The 25563-nt window shown below is 37.5% G+C and overlaps 1 protein-coding gene across 1 annotated transcript in view; it reads right to left on the bottom strand.

The window, feature by feature from the left end:
• The window catches only part of m (zona pellucida domain-containing protein miniature), a 196426-nt gene that overhangs the window by 165061 nt on the left and 5802 nt on the right, over positions 1-25563 (bottom strand). The window lies entirely within an intron of this gene.

Here is a 25563-nt window from a genome sequence, read left to right as displayed (position 1 = left end):
GGGTCTGGCGGTAAACAGTGAGAAGACCAAGTTGATGGTGTCGATGCGCAATGCGTCCATTGAGCTCGGACCGACTGTGGAATTTGGTTCCTATAATATTGAGGTAGTAAAAGACTTCGTCTACCTCGGCACCTCCGTAAACAGAACAAACGACATCAGTTGTGAAATAAAAAGAAGAATTGTATTGGCCAACAGATGCTACTTTGGTTTAAGTAAGCAGTTTAAAAACAAAGCCACATCTCGTCAAAGAAATATAACGATTTACAAAACACTGATACTACCCATGCTGATGTATGGCTCCGATGCCTGGGTACTTGCGCAAGCAGACATGGCAGTGCTTGGTGTGTTTGAGAGAAAAATTCTTCGAAAGATCTACGGACCAATCTGTGTTGACGGCGAATATCGACGTCGCATGAACCACGAGCTTTATCTGCTATACAACGACATTAATATTGTTAAACGTATCGAGATGCAGCGATTGCGTTGGCTAGACCATATCATAAGAATGAGCGATGATGAACCCGCTAAAAAGGCGTATAAATACGGACCGCTTGGCGGTGCACGCAGAATTGGCAGGCCAAGGAATAGATGGCGCAAACAAGTGGATGATGAGATGAAAAGGCGCGGTATTCCAGAGTGCGAAGCAACAAATAGAGAGGAATGGAGATCTTTTCTTAGTTCGGCCTATGGAACAAATGCTCTGTAATGGGCCAGCTAAGTAAGTAAGTAGATTATATCGAAATCGGTTCAGATTTGGATATAGCTCCCATATATATTTCCGGCCGATTTCACGTATTTGCTGCACCAAACACCCTATAAATGTCTGATTTCGATAAAATTTGGAATGTGTGACAGAATTCGGTCTGGAAATATATGTGCCAAATTTTATTGAAATCGGTTCAGATTTGTATATAGCACCCATATATATTTTCAGCCGATTTGAAATATTTGGTGCATCAAACACGCTATATACCCCCGATTTTGATGAATTTTGGGATGTTTGACTGAATTTGGCGTAGAAATATATGTGCCAATTTATACCGAAATCGGTTCAGATTTGGATATAGCTCCCATATATATTTTCGGCCGATTTCACGTATTTGCTGCACCAAACATCCTATATATGCTCGATTTCGATGAAATATCAAATGTGAGACTGAATGCGGTCTAAAAATAAATGTGCCAAATTATATCGAAATTACTTCAGTTTTAATGTAGATAAAAGTTCTCTCAATGGCCTCTATGTAGGCCCTCTTAAAGGCTTTCCATAGATAGAAAACCTCTTAAGGGTGTTCTATATATAGAACAACTCCTAAATGTCTTCGGTAGATAAAAACTTCCTTAAGGTCGCCTACAGATAGAGGAGCTCTTAAAGGCTTTCTATATATAAGAGATTCTAAAGGTATTTTACAGGTAGAAAAGATCGAAAAATCTTCTATATACATTCCCGGAGGGACACGGGAGACTTTTCTCATATTAATGGGTACATCCCGATTTATATTATCTCAAAGGTATGGAACCTATTTTTTTATAGCTGAGTCCGAACGGCGCACAGTGCGAAATTTGGGAAGTTTAGTGGAACTTTAAGAGATTTTCAAAGAAATGAAATTTATTAAACTTTTATTGAATTCGTTAGCTAAGTACTCCACTGCAAATGGTCCATACTCAGTTTGCCGATTTACTCCACGAAACGGCTAAAAAATGCACTTAAAGTTGCACTTTTGTTTAATAATTTTTTTTTATAAGAAATGTATTTTTGATTCATTAAAAAAATGGAGTGGCGCGGACAAATGGTAAGTCAGTATGCCATCCCATTACAAAGTAATGTAAACAAGCTTCTTTTCCCATTACAAGTAACCTGAAAAGTAATGGGATACTTAAAAAAATTACAAGGCAAACCTACTTACTTTGCTAATCACTAAGTAATGAGGACGGTGACACAGTGAGTGTGTGTCCGACTATAAATCCTAGGGTTGTGAGTTCAACGCTCACTGTCGGCACGCGAGTTTTTTTAATTAAAAAATAACAGTTCGTGGTACACATGTGTACTGCACCTTTAAGTTCTTAAGCAACCCTTAATGATCGTGTGCGTGGCATAGTATGTAGTGTCTTTGGCTAGAAATCAGAGGGTTCGTGTGTTCAACTCGCACAGCGAGCGAAATAAAATAAAGTAAGAAGTGTGATGAAATTAAAAAAAATCTCTACATCAACTATTCTAAAAATAGAATTTTTTCAACTTACTTTTCACCTTCTAGTGGAAGAAGTGATTTTTTGAAGTTTTCAAAATTGTAATTCTTTATTTTCCGTGGTCATTCCAAAGGTGAATTACGTACACTCACGTGTTATGATATATATATTCTGAAAGAGTGGATTCTCCTCTGTTCACAAAGCTATAAAACTGGTGCGGTATCGCGCGGTCTTTGGAGATATTCAAGATTTTCTAAAAAGACTTCGGGAATTTCATTCAGTTGCATTTGGCAAAAGTGGAAGGTAAACGCGACAATGAACGCCATTGTTGACTGTGTTTTGAAGAAATGGACTTACTAATTCTAACAGTGATAATTTCTGTAAAATTAAGAAACCTCTCGCAATTTTTCACAGTTTTGACCTCTAAATGTTGGTGATTTACATATAGTGCAACATTTTTAGATGAAAATAGATTAGATAAATATCAAAATACGTTAAAAATTGTAATGCAGTGCAGACCTGAACTTGATCTGAAAGACATTATTAACAAAATTAATGGTACAGACCTGCTGAATGGACCAATAAACATTATAGATACAAATGAAAACAAAAAAATTGACATTTTACTCCTTAATAGATGTGTAGGGTTGCGGGGCTTCACCCAGAAGTGGACCTATGTTGACAGCTTTTGTGTGAGGAGGTTTTTTATTCGCTAACATCTTAAAATTTACATTTGCATCAAAATCGGCTGCAATTTTTGTCTTTAACCTTTAAAATACCCAGCATGAGAGAACCCGGCATGTGGGGCTATTCCAAAACGCGAATCTATATTGAAAATATTTTGTACATAAGTTTTCTATCCGCTGAAAACTCAATATACCAATTTGCATCAAAATCGATTGAAAAATGAATGTAAAACGTTAAAACGGCAGCCACCGTTACATGACCGCTACAGGAAGCCGCGGGTCTATGTGGTCCAATTTGAGTCCCACACTCTCCACTAATATAAGAAACATTTGTGCAAATTTTTAGGAATCTACACCTTTTCCTTTAAAAGTTATTAGTAAAGTTCCGCTAAAGTGCTCATATTTCGCACTGTGCGGCGCACAGAAGGTTGAGATCGCAAAACACGCAGATTAATTAAAAAAATTAAATCAGGTTTTTGGAACAACTATTTTTATACGGTTATAGGGTACAAAATTCTACGTATGTACAAAAAAGGTCATATCGACGCCTCCAAACAATAGTAAGCTAAGTCGACTTAGCATGTTTTCAAGTTCTTTACATTTTTATATTTAACGTCCTTTAACTTAAATTCTGTCAAATTTTGGTAATAATCGGACAATCCGAACAGAAGTTATAAACAAATATTTACTTAGCATAGTACTGAAGGTAAAAGAAATTTCCAAACTTTTAGAGCTTGTCCTGCAAAACTCACTGTTCAAAATTAGCAAACTATTATTTGGAGGTGTCTAACGTCCTTTAACTTAAATTCTGTCAAATTTTGGTAATGATCGGTCTATCCGAACAGAAGTTATAAACAAATATTGACTTAGCATAGTACTGAAGTTCAAAAAAATTTCCACACTTTGAGAGCTTCTCCTGCAAAACTCACTTTTTTGACTTAGCATACTATTATTTGGAGGTGTCGATATGTTGTTTACTTTCACAGTTACGCTGTACAAAAGTTGAACTTATATTCCCATTTTCAAAAGTAGCTACAAAAAAAAAATAAAATTTGCTGCTTTTAAAGTGAAATATTTTTGGTTTTGCGGATCAAAAGTGAAAATTTTAAAATGGAATAGTGAAATACGGTTACTTATTATTAGAAAATGTGGTGTAAAACTATAATTAAAATTAAGTAAAAATGTGTCTATATTTTCCATATTTTCGAAAAGTACATTGAGTTACACTGCGTGTAATTTTTTGAGTCATGTTTTATTAACCATATTCTGACTCCACAGTGTGATAGAACACAAAAAACGAGAAGAACGTGTCTCGCCATTTTTCCCTATCTCATCAACTTTCGCGGTTATAGGCCTCCAAAGGTTTGAGGCTTTGACGTAAAAAGGGTCATTTAGTCAGGGCTATATCTTCCAAACCGTTAGGAAATTTGAATTTATCTCAGAGGCGAAGTTGTAGCTCTGGTCTTAAAGAATAAAAATTGTGAACACATATAATCCATCAAACTTCATCTGCAAGGTCAAAATCGCCATAGTAAAATTTCTTTTACAATTTTTTCTCATGTTTTGTTATGCAGCTATCAAACCGATCAAATTTGAAGCAAACAACCAACTACAAAAATGTACCTCAGAGCTCAATAAACATCTTTCTAGAATATACGAACTCTGTAGAAACGGATCTTAATGGTTAAAATAGCAAAACAATTTTGATTTTTATACTCTTTTCTCGGCTTCTGCTCCACAGATACCAAACCGTTCAAAATTCAAGAAAACAATCAACCACAATATTGTAGCAAAGGCATCAATAAACAACTTGCGAACATGCGAAATGTCTATGAACGGTTCTTAATGGTAAAAATAGCAAAAACCTTTTGAAAATATCCAATTTTTATACTTTTTTCTCCGACTCTGGTCCAAAGATACGTAACCGCCCAAAAATTAAGGATACAGCCAACTACAAAAATGTACCTTAGATTTCAACAAAGAAGTCTCTAGAACAAATGAAGATTCTAGGCACGATTCTTCAAGCTCAAAATTCGATTATTTTAGATTATTCTTTCCTGTTCAGGTCCGTAAATAACAAACCTTTCAAATTTCCTTGGGTTTTTAACAGCTTGTTATTTCCAAACCTGAGCGGGGGAATGTTAAAAATAACTTGATTGTTCGTGAATTTCAGCCCTAAGAATCATTCCTAGAATCTTCATATATTCTAAAAAGTTTTTTATTGAAATATTAGGTACATTTTTGTGGTTGACTGTATCCTTAATTATTGGGCGGTTACGTATCTTTGGACCAGAGTCGGAGAAAAAAGTATAAAAATTGGATATTTTCAAAAGATTTTTGCTATTTTTACCATTAAGAACCGTTCATAGACATTTCGCATGTTCGCAAGTTGTTTATTGATGCCTTTGCTACAATATTGTGGTTGATTGTTTTCTTGAATTTTGAACGGTTTGGTATCTGTGGAGCAGAAGCCGAGAAAAGAGTATAAAAATCGAAATTGTTTTGCTATTTTAACCATTAAGATCCGTTTCTACAGAGTTCGTATATTCTAGAAAGATGTTTATTGAGATCTGAGGTACATTTTTGTTGTTGTTTTGACCTTGCAGATGAAGTTTGATGGATTATATGTGTTCACAGTTTTTGTTCCTTAAGACAAGAGCTACAACTTTGCCTCTGAGATGAATTCAAATTTCCTAACGGTTTGGAAGATATAGTCCTGACTAAATGACCCTTTTTACATCAAAGCCTCAAACCTTTGGAGGCCTATAACCGCGAAAGTTGATGAGATACGAAAAAACGGCAAGACACGTGTCTTCTCTTTTTTGGTTTTCTATCACGCTGCGGTGTCAGAATATGGTTAATAATTTTCGTGTTGCACAGTGTTATAAAAAAAATTGTATCTGAGAGGTGTGAAAATTTTAATTTTGTATTTTAGTGTAGAGTGTTTTATTGAAGAAATGGTGAAAATAGTCATGTATTAAAAAAGTGGTAATTATGGACATTTGAAGATTTTTTCCTCGTTATTGGACTTATGGTTTTTATTTTTTTATAGTATTTGTTCTTCAGCACTGAGTATTTTGTTTTTACTGTACGACAAAATTTTGTTTCGTAACGGCGATATTGTTGTTTGAAAAGTTGGAATAATTTCTTTTTAGAAAATGTAAAAATTCATGTACATAGAAACAACCAAAAATGCTTTTCACACACTTTGAAAATTTTGTGGGTGTATAAGGGCACCAATATAACAAAATGTTTAACCCTAATATTTGCAATATCTTAACCACAATTTTTAAAAATGCTACTAAATGCATTGGTAAGATCTTCAAAATATGTCAAATTTGACTGCTCCTATATATGGAGGTTATTCTAAAACGAAAATATATGGGACGATGTTAATTAAAACTGTTTTAAGTCCCTTCAAAATGCTCAATTCGCAATTTAATCAACTTTAGTTGCAATATGTGCCTAAAATATTCGAAAACCCCCAATTTGGCTGCACCTCTATATGGGGACTATTCCAAAACATTGACCTATATGGACATTTTTTTGCAAGATGAATTCATAGGCACTTATAACAATAAATCCTTATATGCAGAGAAATATTCTAAAAAATGTGTTCAAGACCCTCAAAATACACAAAATCGATAGAAACCCTCATATGGGGGGCACATTAAAGCATTGATATAACTTCTGAATTTTCACAATATTTTAGTTTAATCAATAATTGAACGTATTGAAAAATTTTAGATTATCTAAATAAGAAATGCACATAAAACCGTGAAAATACTTCATATTTTTCATTGTAAAAATTTATGAGGGCTTTGACAACCCCTCTTCTAACTCCTGATATGCACCAAACCTTGTTCCGTTATATTGATTAAGGCGTAGACATTCGAAAAACATTAACATTAGACCACCAAAATGATCCCCTGAATTAATCTGCCTTTTTTGAGATCTCACTCCACTGTGCGGCGTGTCATACGACACAACTTGTAGAGAAGTTTTACATGACAGAAATACTCCCAAAGGGTTTCTAGATACAGAAGAAATTTAAATAGTTTCGATAGATGGAAGACCTCCTAAAGGTCTTCTGCAAATCGAAAACCTCCGTACGGTCTCCTAAAGGTATTCTACGGATAGACGACCTCATAAAGGGATTCTAAAGGTCGTCGTAGATAGAAGACACCCAAAAAGTGTTTTATTTATAGAAAGCCTTTTGGACGTGGAAATCTTTAGGGAGACATTAAGAAGGTTTACTATTGATAAAAAACCTCTAGGAGGTATCGCATCAAAAGAATGCCTTTATGAGGTCCTCTATCTATCGAATAAATTTATGAGTAAATTTAAATGAAGTCTTTTTTTATCTGTAGAATGCGTTTAGGAGGTCCTCTATATAACATCTTTGGATTTTATGATATTCTATATATAGAAAACGCGTATAGCTGCATGGTGCGAAAAAGTGCAGATCTAACATGCGGAAAATAAAAATCGATGTTATATTGTATGTTTATTAGGGTTATGGCATTTTTACAACCTCATATTCCTGTATCATAGCGTGATGAGTTTCTACATAAGATTACATAAAATCTTAATTACAAACTGATTCGTGAATAAAAACAATCGCGGTGCTTCAAACGTCATTTATAAGATCGTCACAGACGACGAATCTTGGATATATCCTTAGGAGCTCAAAACAAGACATGAATCGACCGTTTGGGTCTTCGAAAGCAAGCCAAAACCAAAGAAAGCTGTTCATGGAAGAAGACCTTCGAAGCAAATGGTCGACTATACGGCTTGGGGAATATATGACGGCTAATTTTGAGGAATTCGACAATGCGAGTTCTCACACATCGACTCAAATCAGCTCCTGTTTGACCGCACAAAACGTGGAATTAATGGGTCCTGCGACGTACAGCCCTGACTGGGGATCCAATGGTTTCATCTGATTCCAAAACAGGAAGAAAAATAGGCGTGGTCAACGAAAGCGTGGTCTGTAAACGCGTTCAAAAACCATGTATTGGAGGTGTCACAATCAAGCCACTGTAAACAACTCAACATATGGTCGCATGTCAAGTTGTCCGGAGTACGCTTAGGCTAAAGACTCTCAAACTTTCCAAAAAAAATGTCAAATGACTCCTGGCGACACTGCGTGTTGCCTAGGCCAGAAGGTTTTTTTTGTGTATATAAATATAGATATTTCTTTCTTCTGAAATTTGAAAATTACGTATTTTGCCACACCTTTGAATTTCTTAGTTTCAATAAGATTACTATCGAATCCCATGTAGAAATTTACAATCGGTGACAACAAAAAATGGGGGTGTTGGCCAGAAAAATTGATTTCTGAAGCATTGTGTGCCAGACAATTAAAGTAACAAATCTCAGCTTTACAATGATGCAGTATGTTGGCGTAGGTTGTCAAGCAAGGTAGATGCAATTGCTGGCTAATCCATTCTATTTTGTCCATCTTTTGGATTTCAATTGCAATAAGGAATATTTTAGCTTTGGTTAGAGGCACTTCAGTAAATTTCAATATTAAAGAATACCTTCTGAACTTTAACTTTGTCCCAAATGGGTTTGATTGAATATTACAAACATTACAAATCATAAAAGGCGAGGGCTTTCCAAACGGCATTGCTTCAAAAAATTTATTTAAACAATTTAAGTTTTTTGTTCAAATCCTCCTTCTTTTCTCCCTTAATTAATTGGCAATACAACCCCCTATGGTGTAGTGCACAGATGGATGTACCACATGATGACTAACTAATCTGGTGTCTAGTTAGTTATTCGACCATGATGGTTTGTTTGCTTCGACAAATTCATGCAAGTGTCTCAACTACATTTTTCTCTTACTTCAACTCATGCATGAGTTGGATGGATGGGGTTTTTCTTCTATTTTCCTTTTCCACCACTTGACTTTCTTCTACTTCACTTAGTCTCTTCTTCTGCCTCACCGCCCATTTACCAGGCAATGTGGAAAAATTGATAATTAGCTTATAAAAAGTATAAACACTGAACAAGTCAACGATACCAAAAACAAAAAAAAGGCACAACACACACCGCAGCCAACCTGCAAGCCAAACACAACAACCCGCACAGCTACAACATTGAAATGTAGATCAGTGGATCAATGGCGCATGGATAGAAACAAAAAAAAAAAAAAAAAAAAAAAACAGACCATACTATGAGCCAGAAAAACAAATCATGGTAAGCCAGGCACATGCAACACGATGAAAAAAATTATACAGTTGCAGCTTACCGTTGCAGGTTTTGGCCAACATAAGACAAAAACCACTCATAGTAATAACGCCGCTACACTGTAACAGCACAAACAGCAACAGGGGTAACATTGCAATGTGACTGGAAAATATTGCAGTTTTTCATCTACAGAGACAGTAGTTGCCATAACCTGCTTATAGCTGAGATATTTTTACGATATATAGAAGAGATTGTTGGTATTGGTAGTGGTGGTGTCGGTGTCTACTCTATGCTCTCTTTCAATAAAAATGATGAATGGCATAAAAGCATGATAACCCACCAACTATACGCCCCAACCGCCTATTGATTTTTTCTTTCTCCGCCTTGGAAAATTCTCCCTTAACCACAAATGTTGTGGATGCACGCAGACTGAATGCCTGCCAGCCTTCTTGGCTGGCAGACAATAAAACAAAGACTTCGTGGAAATTACAGCGCATAAATAACCATTGAATAAATTGCTGACTGGTAGACTGGCTGCATGCCTTGCTCACACTCACTGACTGGCTAACTGCACTTGTACTTCTTACTTACTTGTGAAGTACCATTCAAACGTGAAGCTAGCTGCGCGTGCGCGCTTAACAAGTAAACAAGAGTTGGCAGCAGTCAGTGTGGTGCTGGTAATGTAAATAAATAATTTACTGCAATTGGATTAGGATAGATTAGGTTAGGGGCACAGTGGTAAGGAAGTCCGATCAAAATGTTCATTGTCTATCCGGCAGTGTATTAAAAAAATACATTTTTACATTTTCCGAGGACGATCTGAAATGTGGATCGGTTCGTCACGAAATTTTTGGTGAGATGTGAGTCCCAGAAGGGAAAAAGCCCATTGATTATTGGTAATTGTAATGGCGATTGGTTGCGGGCATCTCAATTTAGTTGTGCTCGTATATTTTTTCACCATGGCCAATGCATGGGAACGGCAAAAAAATCCTAACTCTTCTGGTCGTGGCCGGGATATAGATATGTATGAAATGGGTGCACTTCTGAGACAGTTCTGGTCTTAGCCGCCTCCATGATAACAGCGATAGGAGTTATGTTGCTACTTGTTGTGCCAGATCATATCCCGTGGATCCAACTTTGTTGTCAGTCTTCCCAACAACAAAACACGCAGCTTCTAGCACCAAATGTTGTTGTTCAGCGTCTCGGAAATACGTCGTTCCTGCAATTCAATTGCAACGGTCTCTGCAACAAAACAAACGGTCACCTGTGGTTTGCAACGTTGCGATGGTTACAGAGTTTTGAGAAAGGATCGTATAAGAAGCTGAGGAGGAGGACTTTCCTTCCTTATGTTCCGCACTAACCTATCTCGCCTAAGCTTGACTCTTCTGGTCCCGGCAGGGATAGAGAACACCATGGCCCTTGTAGCTGTTCAGTTTACCAGACCCGCACCCGCGACATGTCAACATCGGTGAGATGTATGAAATGGGCGAACTTCTGAGACTGTTCTGGTCTTAGCCGCCTCCGTGATAACAGCGATAAGAGTTATGTTGCTACTTGCTGTGCCAGAACATCCCCCAGCGTGAATCCAACTTTGTCGTCAGTCTTCGCAACAACAACAGTCTTCCTAACAACCCTGCGTCATATGTCTCGTATTAGATCGCGTTTGGAGCCAATAAACGTCGCATGCTGGTGGACTTCAGTGCTCATCATGTGCTTTGGCATTCCTTCCCAGGTTATGACCACAGCACGGTCAATAAAGACGTTCCCACTAGGATATGAGGAGATTGCCACAGCTCAGCATACATCACAATTGTGGCACCTAGTCTGATAAATAACATGTCCTCGCAACCTGTCATTTTTCTTGACTCAGGCGGCCATCCTTCGATCATCACGGCCGGCCTCATAACCCCTGACCACCGTACTTTCCCTAAGCACGGGAAAGCTGCTGAATATTTCTGCTTGGCAAGGGTTCAGAGATTTTACCTATAATTAAATCACTTTCGAATCCAGGCAACAAGGATGATAGAACGGCCGTTGTTTCAACGGTGTGACAAATCCGAGAGAGGTGTTATTTTAACCAGCAAGTTATTGGGCACCTCGAGAATGATAATTAACCAGGAAGTTATTGGACACCTCGATAATGATAATTCGAAGATCAGTGGCTACGCCGTACAAGAGCTATCCCACACGGAGGAGGTACCACCACAATTAACGATGAGCGATGTTACTGATGTCATCCGAAACGCGATGTCGTCCAAAGCGTTGGAACCACACGAAATCTCAATGGTAATGGTTAATTAAATGGATGAACCCGGAGTGTCCTCTATCTATCGTTAGTCACCCATATTGTACCGGAAGCCTGTAAAGTTGGCGGGGTGGTTCCGCTACTGAAATTAACGATAACATCAGAGGCGAATCGTACAATATATATTGGGTGGAACGTTTTACAGCATCCTAAATCGTCCGCGCCATCTACAGCAATTTGCGACAAGATCAGAAATGGGAAAAAGACCCTCAAATTGCTAGCTAGGAGTATTTAACCTTTTACAAAGCAATTGGCCGGTCTGTGGTAAGTGTGGTATGCAAATCGTAGCACTAACATTTGAATATTCCAACTCGCCCCAATGCGGGACTAAGAACTACAACAGGGTGTCTCCTCCTGACACCAGCGAATCATCTTCATAAAGAGACGAAAATTTTACCGGTGCATCAGCGCACCAATAAGGCCATGTGCATCATTGCCAGAATCTAGAGGAAAGGCTTATAAGTCAGAAGAGATCTTCATTATCTGAATAGCATTCACACTGTTGCAGTAGAGCTGGCACTGCAAAGGTACATTATAGGGTCGGCTTGATGGCACTAGGAGGAGGAGGTACTTGAAGGAATGGATCAACACAGTCCATTTTGGAAGTAGATTTTATTTTGGGAGTCATTCATTTGGATATACATATATAGCGTCCACCAGCATTTCATTTAGTCACCGTATAATTTAGAGCTTTTGGACCATTATGTCAGGAAGCATGGACTTGCTCCCAAATATATAATGTCGCTTTGATTAGGACCACAAAGAGTAGCTTCGGTACAAAATTCTAAAGGATCCTCTAACAGACCTTAAACTGCACTTAGATATAAATGTTTAATTTTTGTGAGGGTGTTACCCTAAGGAGAGGACCGATATGAACCATTTTAGCAGTTAAACTAAATTTGGACAAAATATTAGGACATCCAAAGAATGGGCCAAATTGGTTGCCCCGTTTAAGAGATATCGTGCATACCATTTTAGTAAAATTTTTTAAATATTAGTGGAAAGTACCTGAATTTTTGGACCGGAATTGCCTATCTTCAAACTGAAACAAAATATGGACAAAATATGACAAAGCGCTGGCTGAGCAGATTGACAGCTCTACGTTTTGCAGGGTCAATGAGGACGCTCCTACCAGAATTAGAATAGAGTGTCACAGCTCGCCAGACTTAACCATCGTGTCACCTGGTCTGACAAATGAAGTTACCTGGCAACCCGTCATTTCCCTTGGATCAGACCCTCTCCCCATAATTGTCTCCATTAGCAGACCACCTGATTTCATTACCTCTGAACGCCGCACATTCGTCTATCATAAGAAAGCTGATTGGCCGGGTTTCAGAGAGTTCACCAATCACCGCTTCAGAGAACTGCCCAATCCTTCTGATGCTCAGGTAGCGGAAAGGACGTTCCGAGACATCATCATCACTGGTCGAATACCCGAAGTAAGACCAAACTTCCCACCCGAGGCGACGGGATTAGCAAATGTGCGTGATGAGCTTCGCCGAACCAACCCCAATAACCCCAGGGTCAGGAAGCTGACACTGGAAGTTAACAGGCTGGTCGGCGAGCACAAGCGGAACAAGTGGTTAAATCATCTGAAGAGTTGCAACATTGGAGCCGGTATAGGTGAATTGTGGGCAACGGTTAAGTCACTCTCGAACCCTGGAAGAAGGGAAGATAGGACCTCAGTCACGTTTGGCGACGTTACGTTGACTGACCCGAAGAGATGCGCAAGTTATTTCAATCGACAGTTTATCGAGCACCCCGAGAGAGACAGGTCGAAGAGAAGAGTATTACGTCGCATAAGATCTCTTCCTGCCGAGGAGGAACCACCACAGTTTACAATGGATGATGTTGCCAATGTCATCAGGAACGCTAAATCATCCAAAGCGTTGGGCCCTGATGGAATCTCCATGGTAATGCTGAAGCAGCTGGATGAGCCGGGAGTGGAGTATCTCACTAAAGTTCTCAACTTGTTTCCGAAGTCTGGAAAATGGGAAGGGTGGTCCCACTACGGAAGCCCGGAAAGGATGCCAGCAAAAGTGAATCGTACAGGCCGATTTCGCTTTTGTCGCCCGTAGCAAAGACATTTGAGGCCTTAGTCCTCCCCAGTATCAGAAATAGCTATCAAGTTGCCGATCATCAGCATGAATTCCGTAAGCAGCACAGCACGACAACTGCTCTGCACGCCATTACCACACATATTTGTCAAGGACTCAACCAGAGACGGCCGTGCGATAGAACAGTGATGATGGGGCTTGACTTATCAAAAGCCTTTGATACAGTCAGGCACTCCACGCTGTTTGAGGACATTGAGCAGACAACCCTCCGGCCAAACTTGAAACGTTGGATAGTCAACTATATGTGTGGACGCCAGTCGTACGTGGAATTCAGGAACAAAAAGTCCGAACCCCGTAGAGTTAAACAGGGAGTTCCCCAAGGTGCGGTGATATGTCCGGAACTGTTTAACCTCTACCTCTCCTGTATTCCGCCCCCTCCAGGCGGCATCGAGATCGTAACGTATGCGGATGATGACATCTGTGAGAGACTGAAGAACTATTTAACCCACCTTACCACCTTTTTCCATTCGAGGAATATGCAGATTTCCGCCACAAAATCAACAGCCACTCTGTTCACCACATGGACAGCCCAGTTTGGAAGAGAATTGAATGTCGTGGTTGACGGTAGCGGAATTCCGACCACAAACTGCCCAAAATTTTAGGGGTCACATTCGACACTACTTTCACGTCGTGCGCGCACGCAACAGCTATCTCCGACAAACTAAAAAGTAGGAACAAGGTCCTCAAGTCCCTAGCCGGCAGCACTTGTGGTGCATATAAAGAAACCTTGTTGACCACATACAGTCTGTCGCAAAAATTAGTATACACCGTTGAAACCAAAATGTATTAGGGATAAATATCACTATAACTTAGTGAAAACAACAAACAATTAGTTTTATTGGATAGACAGGAAGGTTGTCTTCCGTAATAACAATTAAAAGTGCGCAATATTTGCATACATTAGCAAATGTACGGTTCGAATCCCAAAAAGGCCAAAATTTATGTCGCAAAAGTTAGTATACAACGGAGAATCCTCGTGGAACTGTGTAAAAAATTCTTGATATTTTTGAACAAAATGAAACTAAATCAGTACTTAAGATCATAAAGAGTATATTAATTGGTTTTAATGGCAGTTATAGTACTTATAGTGACAAGTCCAACGTACACTGGATCGTAAAATCCACAATAATTGGTCATCTACAAATACAACAACTGTAGTGACAAAATTCCGAGTGTTATGTTCTGTTTATGAATTCTAAAGCCATGAAATGCTCAGAAAAGCTATGAAGTTTCAATTTGGGGTGATCTTGATCGAGTTTCGACTTGTCCTGTTTGAAAAAACGGAAATTTCTTGAAGGAAATCCACACTTTTGAGGCCATTGTCCTTTTGAAACATGTAATAATCCTTAATCCTTACACATAAGGACTTTCCTTTTTAGTCAATTTTCTCACAAATGTTGCCCCTTTTCATATTACCACCAAAAGTAAATAGTAGGAGAACCTCAAGGTCCGTTGTAAGCCCTACAGTTATACTGTCCTACCGGCCTTTCAGCAGTATCGGACATGCTTCTCGTATCCCTAGTGTATAATTTACTACTAATGTCTAATGAAGTACTTCTAACTGATCCATTTAGTTGTATTTTGGTCCTAAGTGAAGCGAACACAGCTTTTCAGAACGTTTTTGCACAATCCATGCGTTATAACAGCAGAGACAGCTCTGTATTAAAATTTTAAATTAGCTATCATATCCTTCTGTGGTGGTGGAGTATCACTGTAGAGCTTACACCAGAACTTGAGGTTCTCCTACTATTTATTTTTGGTGGGAATGTGAAAAGGGACATAATTTGTGAGAAAATTAACTGAAAAGGAAAGTCCTTTTGAGTAAGGATTAAGGATTATTACATGTTTCAAGAGGACAACGGCCTCAAACGTATGGGTTTCCTTCAAGAAATTCCCGTTTCTTCAAAAAGGGACAAGTCGAAACTCGATCAAGATCACCCCATATTGAAACTTTAGAGCCTTTCTGAGCATTTCATGGCTTTAAAATTCATAAACAAGACATAACATCCGGAATTTTGTCACTACAGTTGTTATATTTGTAGATGACCAATTTTTGTGGATTTTACGATCCAGTGTACGTTGGACTTGTTACTATAAGTACTATAACTGCCACTAAAACCAATTAATATGCTCTTTATGATCTTAGGTACAGATTTAGTTTCATTTTGTTCAAAAATATCAAGAATTTTTTACACAGTTCCAGGAGGATTCTCCGTTGTATACTAACTTTTGCGACATAAATTTTGGTCTTTTTGGGATTCGAACCGTACATTTGCTAATGTATGCAAATATTGCGCACTTTTAATTGTTATTACGGAAGACAACCTTCTTGTCTATCAAATAAAACTAATTGTTTGTTGTTTTCAATAAGCTATAGTGATATTTATCCCTAATACATTTTGGTTTCAACGGTGTATACTAACTTTTGCGACAGACTGTATAACGCGATAGGTCGGTCTGTGGTAAGCTATGCGGCGCCAGTCTGGTCCCCGAGATTATGTGATACGAATTGGTAAAAGATTCAAACTTGCCAGAATGCCGCCCTGAGAACAGCAAAAGAGTGCCTACTCAAATCTTCAGTGAACCATCTACATGAGGAGGCAAAGATTCTTCCAGCAAAGCAACACAATGAGATGCTTTCGTTGCAGTACCTGCTTGGATGTTACCGTGTGAGCCATCCCAATCACCATCTTGTGGGTAGGCCCGGCACATACAGGCCCTGATCTGCCTGGATATCCATGCTCTAGAGGGAGAGGACCAGCGATACAGGAGAGAACCCCTAGATCAACAAGCGTATCAAGCAGGTTAAAATAGTATTCACACGGATGCAGTTATAGTGCAGTAAGCAGTTATTGTGTGAATAAAGTCCTCGGAGTGCAGCTGAGGAGCGTCAGCTGCCACGACAAACTAGAATAGTTTTGGCTCAACTACGCTCGGGATATTGCAGTCGGCTAAATTCTTATTGGGCGGAAATCGACCGTGCCGTGCCAGACATCTGCCCAGTATGTGGCATGGGCCCGCACGATACAAAACACCTTTTCAACTGCCCAGCCAACCCTACCCATCCAGTGGATCTGTGGTTACATCCCATCGAAGCAGCCACTTTCCTGGAACTGGAGATAGACCCCGAGCCAGATTGAACAAAAGAACGAACATACAAACATAGAAACAAACACTGTTACAACAACAAGGCCAAATTTTGGACCGAATCGATTGATCTGTTCGAGAGTTATCGTGCACCCCAGCCACTACATAGGGATGTTTTCTTTTACCATCGTTATGGAAGCAGCAAATGCAATTTGCTTCAACAGAAATAAAAAGGATTTTAAAGCAGGTCTTAAAGTGAACTTATCCGAAATTTTGTGTGGAAGGTACCCGAAGGAGTGAACAAATATTGTTCATATTCGAACCTGTTCTATACCTGGTGCATACATTAGGATGTGTAAAGTATGGACCAACTCACAATTTTTCCGAACATTTTCGAACTTTTGTGGGGGAGGAACCGATATGGCCACATTTTGGACTGAATCTGCAGATCCGTCCGAGAATTATATTTTGCATCTTTGAGGCTATTTTCTAAGGAGTATGTACTTGCACCCGATGTAAACTGTACCGTCGTATGGAAGACAGTGAATTCAAGCTGTTGTGTTAACATATTCTGATTGTACTCAAACTTTGGCAATCTTAAAATCTAACAAAACTAAACACTTTACAGGGGTGCCGCATAAAAAATCCGACATAGATTTTTACCCCTTTGAGTAAAAATCAGTCTGGTGGGCCTATACCAAATCATTGACATTGACCAACATTTTTTGTTTGTTCAAAATATTAAATTACGTTTGAAATTTTTTTTTGAAAAAGTTCGAGAGATAACTTGCGCACATTTTAATATGTACCCACAAGATGTTTTGGAGATTTGACCATTATCTCAAGTATGGATTTACTCCGGAAAAATTTACCGTTGTAATAGGGACCTTAAAAACAACCTACTACAAAAAATTAAAATGGATTTGAGACAAGTCCTCAAACTGCACTTTTTCCCAAATTTTGCGTGGGAGGTACTCGAAAGACGATTCCGATAAATCCATATTCCAAGCTGATGCTTGACTGTATGCAATAATACGATGTGCAAATTTTTACCCATCTGAAACTTCCTGAAAGTGTCATCTTGCAGAATTGCCATTTTAGTTAAAATAATAATTTGCGAACCTATAAAGTATACATATTCTTGATTAGGGTATAATTCTGAGTCGATCTAGCCATGATCGTCTGTCCCACCTGTTGTAATCATTCTAGGGTCCACAATAATTGAGATAGAACCCTAAAATTTTACACCCGAGTGTCTTTTTTCCTTAGGCAGGCCAAGTTCGAAGATAGGCTATATAGGTTCACGTTTTGGTACAGCCCCCATATAACGATACCTCCCGATTTTAGGTATTTTAAAGATATTAGCTACATTTTTAACCTAACTAGTTGTAATTTGACATTTGTGGTTCCCAGTGGTCACAAAATTTCACCATCAAAAATTGTCAACATAGGTCCATGTTTCACTTTCCGAAAAGCACGGATTTTGTAAAAAATAATTTTTGTAAAAGAGAGATGTGATTTTCCTTTGAAGCTTCCCTCTACTTCTTCATACATGTCTGCTGCATAGACTTGCTTGCTGCTACAAGTGCAACAAACACAATAAAGAAAATGTTTAACCAAAAATAAATAAGAAAACCAACATCAATACAGAATACAACAACAACATATCATAACAATAGCCTATTCGTCGACATCGACGGATCCACATCATTCACAACTCACTTTTCCCAACCGAGCTGTGCGTCAAGCTGAATGTGAGCACGCGCTACCCACCACAACTTGTTGCCACTAAGCCTGCTTGCTTGCCACTACGCTGTACCATGATACCACACGATTTCGTTGTTGTTTTTGTAACTGAGATCTACAAGCTAATTCTGGTAAATGTTGGCTGGTGAAAACGTTTTCATTTGATTTTGTTCCGTTTAAGTGAGATTTGGGTTTCTTGCACATTTACCCGCATCTAAAGACATGTGTTTGTGGAAATGTGGTAATGTGGTGGTGGGGTTCTTCTTTCTTTATCTCTCTCATAAACAGGTGTTATTATTATAACCGACATCTCATAGTCGCTCGTCGTCATCTCGTCATATAAAATATTTGTGAGAATTATATTTATGTCTGTTTATATTGTTAACGGTTTAATTTCATCTTCCGAAATAAAAAAGAAAAACAACAAAAAACAGAACAGATTGTATTTGTTGTTTTTGCTTTTTTTGAAAACCGTTACCAAAAGCCAGAAACATGACGCAGACCATCAACATTACAATGATCATCATTATCATCTTCGTCATCGTAGTCTCTTCGTCATGATTGGAAATACCCCTCCGAAAACAACATTGAATGCGTTCAAAGTTAGAAAGCATGACAGGTCCGTCGTCACAACGAAGGGGATTTGTGGTGTTCAAAAGAGAACAGTAAATGAAAAAGAAAAAAACCGGGTTCTAATTTGTTAATACCTTTGTTAATTAATTAATGTTGGATGTGGGTCTGTTTGTTTTTGAAAACTGGCTACAACGTAAATCGTTATTTGTCTGTCATTGGATTTGAAACATGAAATTATGGCCATGAAATATGGAAGGCGAATAAAGACGTCAATGAAACCTCATTTCGAAAATTCTGTCAAAAACTGGTTAATTGAATTTAAAGAAGAACACGCAAATGGCGTTCAAAATGATGTGTATATTCAATCGGGATTCGGAGCAAAACGTTCTCCAAAAAAAGTTAACTCCCAGCAAAAAAATCCTTACTAAATAATGCGTTTTTATACCCTCAGCATTTATGCTAACAAGGGTATATGCACTTTCATACGGGCAAAATTTGCCTCATCGAAATAATGGTTTTAGACCCCAAGTATGTTTGGACGAAATCCATTTCAGAAAATTTGGAGTTGATTTAGCTATGTCCGTCTGTCTGGCTGGCTGGAGCGCACGATAACTCTCTAACGGATAAACCGATTCGATCCAAAAGGTGGCTTGCATAATATTTCGTCCACACTTAGTTTAAGTTGGAAGATGGGTTATATCGGTCCACTCCTTCCGGCACCTCCCCCACAAAAGTTCAAAAGTGTTCGGAAAATATGTGCGCACGATAACTCTTGAAGGGAGTAACTGATGTGGTCCATACTTTGCACATTGTGAAATTTCTACCAGACTTATATGATATGGACTCCATCGGTCCACTCCTTCAAGAATCTCCCACACAAAATTTCAGAAAAGTTCAGTTAAGGAATTGCATTTGAATCGCTTTGATTTTTATTGCACCAACTTGTATTCACTGCCCCCATATGGCGGTACAAGTTTCATCAGGGGAAGTCATACTTCCTGAGAAAATAGCCTGAAAAGTGCAAAAAAGACTATGACACCGTGAGTACTGGTTGGGCGCAAGACAACTCTCGAACGGATTGCCGATTCGGTCCGGCATTTGGTCTTCGTAATATTTTGTGCAAACTTATCTTAAGTTCGAAGATAAGCCATATCGGTCCACTTGTCCAATTGTCCGCCCGATAACTCTTGAAGGGAGTGTCCGATTTGGTCCATACTTTACACATCTTAATATATCTACCAGATATAGATCAGATTCGAATGTGAACTATATTTGTTCACTCCTTCGGGTACCTCCCACAAAAAATTGTTGAAGCAACTTGCATTTGCTTCCACAATTAGGAATGAATTTTTTTTCAGGGTCAAGTCCATACTTCTTGGGAAACAGTTCGAAAGTTGTAAAAACCTCTATGGCGCCATATGTAGTGGCTGGAGAGCACGATAACTCTCGAACTGATCAACCGATTTGGTCCAAAATTTCGCCTTCGTCATATTTTGTCCAAACTTAGTTTCAGTTCGAAGATGGGCCATACCGGTCCACAACTTCCTATATCCTATATCTTTGAACGTGGCAACCAATTTGATCCAAACTATGGATCTCCTAATATTTTGCCCAAATTTAGTTTAACTTATAAAATGGCCAATATCGATCGTCTCCTTAGGGTGGCTCAGCCACAAAAGTTCAACATTAGTGTGTAGGTGCAGTTTAGGGTCTGTTCGAAGATTCTTTGTAAATGTATACCGATGCTGTTCGTTGTGCTCCTGTTTACAGCGATATTGTGTTTTCCGTGGACAAGTCCATGCTTCCTGGCATACTGGTCCAATAGCTATATGATGACCCACTGAAATGACTACTGGGCGTGATATCTATCAAAAAAGATATAACTTCCAAAATAAAATCCACTTCCATAATGGCTTATGTCGGACCATTCCTTTAAGTACCTCCTCCGCAACACTTTTCAACTTTAATCCTAATTCACATTATTGTCGGCAAGTTCAAATGTCCAAAAAGGGCCACAAAAGTCTTAAAAGACCCTAAATACATTATATCTGTCCGTAGATGAAAGTTTCAATTCACATAGGCTGAGGGTATATCTCTGTCGGCAAAGCCGACTGATACTTTATTACTTGTTATAGTACTGTTTGATAGTCGTCCCTACTTACAAAACCCCCTTCTTACCCATTATTTTAACAGGGGCGTGTCGCACTGAATAACTAGTTATTCTATAACCTTTTGAATAACTGGTTATTCTCTGGCCACTAGAAGTTGAAAAAGGCTAAACAACACATGTTTTATTTTTAGGACAGTTGAGATGAAATTTGTTTTCAACTTCAACACACTTCATATTTTTATTTTATTTTATTTCTCTCTCTGCTGGATTTGATCATGCCAACTTCTGATTTGGAGCCATTCACACTCGGCCATGCGTATTAATATAAAGGTTTTTTTTTTAACGCTAACATGTGCATCACCATCTGCTTTTTATTTTGTCAAAAATAGCTCGAGTGCCGGCGGTGAGCGTTGATTACACAAACCTACCTAGCAAAATGTTCGATGCCAAAGATGGTATTCAATCATGGGTGCAAGTGATCTGGCATGTCATCTTTTTAGCATCTTCATCGACGAATTTTATGTGAGCGTAGACCCCAAAAGATGCTATTCATTTTTGGATCCAAAGCATGTCATTTACACTAATGATTTGCATGTCATTTCCACCAACCCTTTGCAATGACATTATCATTACGATCGGATCTTTCACGACTTCGTTTGAACCAATGCAGAAGATGCCATGAAACCACGTCATCGCATGGAACCCCTTGTAGTCGGACACACACGCTCTTTGCTATCGTATTCATATCTTAGTAAGTAGTTATTTTTATTTTAATTACTTTGTAATAGTTTACATAATGACTAACGAATTCGAATTTTAGCTGGGCTCATATCAAAGAGTGCTACCCCTCTCAATTATATAGTACCTACTTTTTATCGCCGAGACCTAACAGGGTGTCTAATGACAACACCTTAGGGTGAGGAGAATTTGTTGGCACCATTTGAAATATTGATGTTGTCCAGTATGGGAATTGAACCCACGTATACAGTGTGCAAGGCGGGTGTGCTTACCATTACACAAGAATGGCATCCAATTATTCTTGTTAACAAATTTACCTTCCAACTAAAGCATCTACTTACATGTATCTCTGTGTGCCATTGAACAATGTAAATAATTCCATTTAAATAATATTACAATAATTCTTTATAAGTGTACATCTGTCCTTCTTAATATTAATTTAAAAGCTGTTATATTTTTTCAACACAATTAAATGGCAAACACATAAATATAAATAAATTCATTTATTGTATGCACAATTTTTGCGATCAATAACCGATGATTTATGAAGAGACACAGAAACATATTTTAAAATCAATACCGCCATTCAACAATGGGATAACAACAACAACAACTGTCATTGATAAAATACTCCAATATTTCAAAAAGCTTGTGCGAATATACATATTTATTCATGTTCATAAGTTAACAATACGGTTTCTGTTAGCAGATAATTAAAATCCGCTTTATAACCACCGCCATCAACATCGATGTGAAAAATGCTGAAAAGTAATCCACTTGTTATTTATGCTCGTGTTTAAGGTGATAATTCCCATTAACAACATCAACTCAACATCAACGATGAGAGAAAAAAGCAAAATTAAAACAAAAATTATAATATTAAATAAAAAAGAAGATTAACAATTAAAGCAATAATTATTTTATTATGTTTTATAGATAAATAATAAAGGCATAAAGTGCACAGTTGTTTAAGGAACCGAAAAGCTGCAACAAGGAATAACTTATAATTAACATGTGAGCAAAGGCTATAGTCGGGACGGAACGTTCCGAACCCTGAATACTATCCGGCCATCATCAAAATCAATAGGTTTCTTCCTCTATGGGACCCACATTAAACCTTAAAAAATTGCGAGACGATCAGATCAATCGTTATTAAAAAGAAAAAATGGGATGAATTACCGGCTATTGTGATATCTCCGTTATTTGGTCACCTACACCAACCTACTTTACATCATTGTAAAGATGGGATTATCTACTTTCATAGTCAGTCTTTGCTTTTTTAAAGGTCCCCAACCAAAAGTTTGCTATTCGTCATTGTTAAAATCACTAAAAAATCACTAAAATGAAATGTTGGGTTTTATTTGCGACTACTGTGATATCTTCGTACGACAACCTACTTTACATCTTTAGAAAAGAAATATTTTCTACTTTCATTGTCAGGTTTTGCTTTTGGTATACCCCTTATAGACGCTGAGATAGATGCTTTGGAATAACACGTGGACTTTTTCTCCAAAAAATTTGATTGTTTATTTCGACCCCTGAATATTATCCGGTCATCACCAAAATCAATACGCTTCTTCTCCTCCGGGATTCCCATGACGACCTCTTCAAAATTGCGACCTGTAGCGTATTTACAAGGTTTAGATGGACAGACGGACCGATGGATACACATAGCCAGATCGACTCAGTATAAGTATGGGTCTACGACCAATATTTCGATGAGTTCCAAACTTTTTGTCGGAGAGTGGTGTAGGGTATAATGAAGAACCCATGATCCCAAAATATCTATGGTTTTCACAGAAAACTACATAATTCGAAAATTGTAATTTTCAGAAATAAAAAATAAATGTTCACGCTATTTAGTAAAATGTGTCGAAATAAATTAACAGGATATCAGAGGAAACCACATTACATTAGGTAGTACACAACATAGAACCTTCGAAAAAAAAAGAAAAGCAGATATCTACACCAAAGGCGACGTCAACAACGCACAGTGGGAAAAATACCGATCTAGAAATAGTTAGTCAGAACGGAATAACGGTACATTTAAAATTGATATTTTTACAATGTTAACGATGACGTATTTAGGTGTACAATTGCAATAGCCGAGTGAATTCTGTGAATATATTATTGTGGAATCTTTTGTATTTGTGATATACCGTAATGGTATTAAAATAAATTAAATAGTTTTGTTACCCATTAATTGTTTTAATTTAGATGTTTCGGAGTAAATAAATGTAAGGCCCATTTTTTCTAAATTCTTCAATTAAAATAGAGGTTTAGTAGGGAAATTAGCCAAGTTTAACTTTATTTTTTCTTTAATTTTTATGTATCTTGTCTCTTATCTGTTCTTTAATTTTTTATGTATCTTGTCGAAAGTTTAAATTTATTTTTTCTTTAATTTTTATGTATCTTGTCAAAAATAATAATAATAATAATAATAATAATAATAATAATAATAATAATAATAATAATAATAATAATAATAATAATAATAATAATAATAATAATAATAATAATAATAAATAATTTTTACCTGCGACTTCCTGCGACTTTTGGTTTTACATAAATTTTTAGGAACTATTTCCTGCACGCTAGATTTTTCCCACTGTGCAACGTCAGACAGCGAATTAAATATTTATGAAAGATATGTCATGAAACCAAATCCACAAGTTCCAAAAATTACAAAATCAAATACTGCGATGTATTGTAAAAGCTCCTTGGTATATACGCAATAGTGATCTGCATAGAGATCTCGGCGTAAAATTGGTCACGGAGGAAATTGGAAAGCCAAACCCGACACAAGAAAGAAACATGAAAACATGCCCTTTCAAAATATGCGCATTGATATAGCTATAGTACAATGGTATGGACCAAATTGCACCACGGTGCTCTTGAACCAAATTTAAATTTAAATTGTTTATTGATTTTTCTTATCTATGAACATTGTAGTTTCGGTATCTGCAAAAACGTTCAAGGTGTAAGCACCACCTGGGAAGTTTTTGCGGATACTGAAACTACAATGTTCATAAATAAGAAAAAAAAAACAACAAAAAAAAACAAAAATTCGCCGGAGCTCTTTTTATTTAAATCGCGATTCAAGTTGACATTTTAAGGTTTTTTTTTTTTTTGGTTTTCACGATTTTGCTTGAAAACCGCAAGTCCTATCGAAATGGGACTAAAGAATATTTTGTGGCAATCTACAAGGCTGAATTTCTTGATATCTTCGTACTTTTTACCGTTATTGAGATATAGAAGATCAAATTAGGGAAATGGATTGAATGTATCGCCAACATAAACTTATATATCTCCAACACTTGTATATTTGCCAACATAAACTTATATATCTCAAAAATGTTACAACCTAGGAAAACATTACGAAAGCCAATATTGTAGAGAATTTTCACAGCTACAACATATTCTTTAGTTCCATTTCGAAAGGATTTGCAGTTTTCAAGCTAAATCCTGAAGACCTAAAAAAATCTGAAAGTTGGATCTATACCTCTATATCTCAAAAATGGTAAAACCTAGGAAAATATCAATCAGCCAATATAGTACAGAATTTTCACTGCTACAACATTTTCTTTAGTCCAATTTCGATAGGACTTGCGGTTTCCAAGCAAAATCGTGAAAACCTAAAAATGTGAACTTTCATCGCTATTTGTAATAAATATAAATATTTAAATGCACTCCGTCAATTTTTTTTTTTTGATTTTTCTCATCTCTGAACATTGTTGTTTCAGAATCAGCAAAAATCACCTTCCATTTAAATTTGGTTAAAGAGCACCGTGACACTTTAAAACTCGTAATATTTATACC

The sequence above is a fragment of the Musca autumnalis genome, unplaced genomic scaffold (genome assembly GCF_047663935.1).
Source record: "Musca autumnalis isolate F117 unplaced genomic scaffold, ASM4766393v1 scaffold_3, whole genome shotgun sequence".
In the NCBI taxonomy this organism is placed as follows: domain Eukaryota; kingdom Metazoa; phylum Arthropoda; class Insecta; order Diptera; family Muscidae; genus Musca; species Musca autumnalis.
Note: the sequence above shows the minus strand (reverse complement) of the source record. Positions and strands in the feature narration are given on the sequence as shown.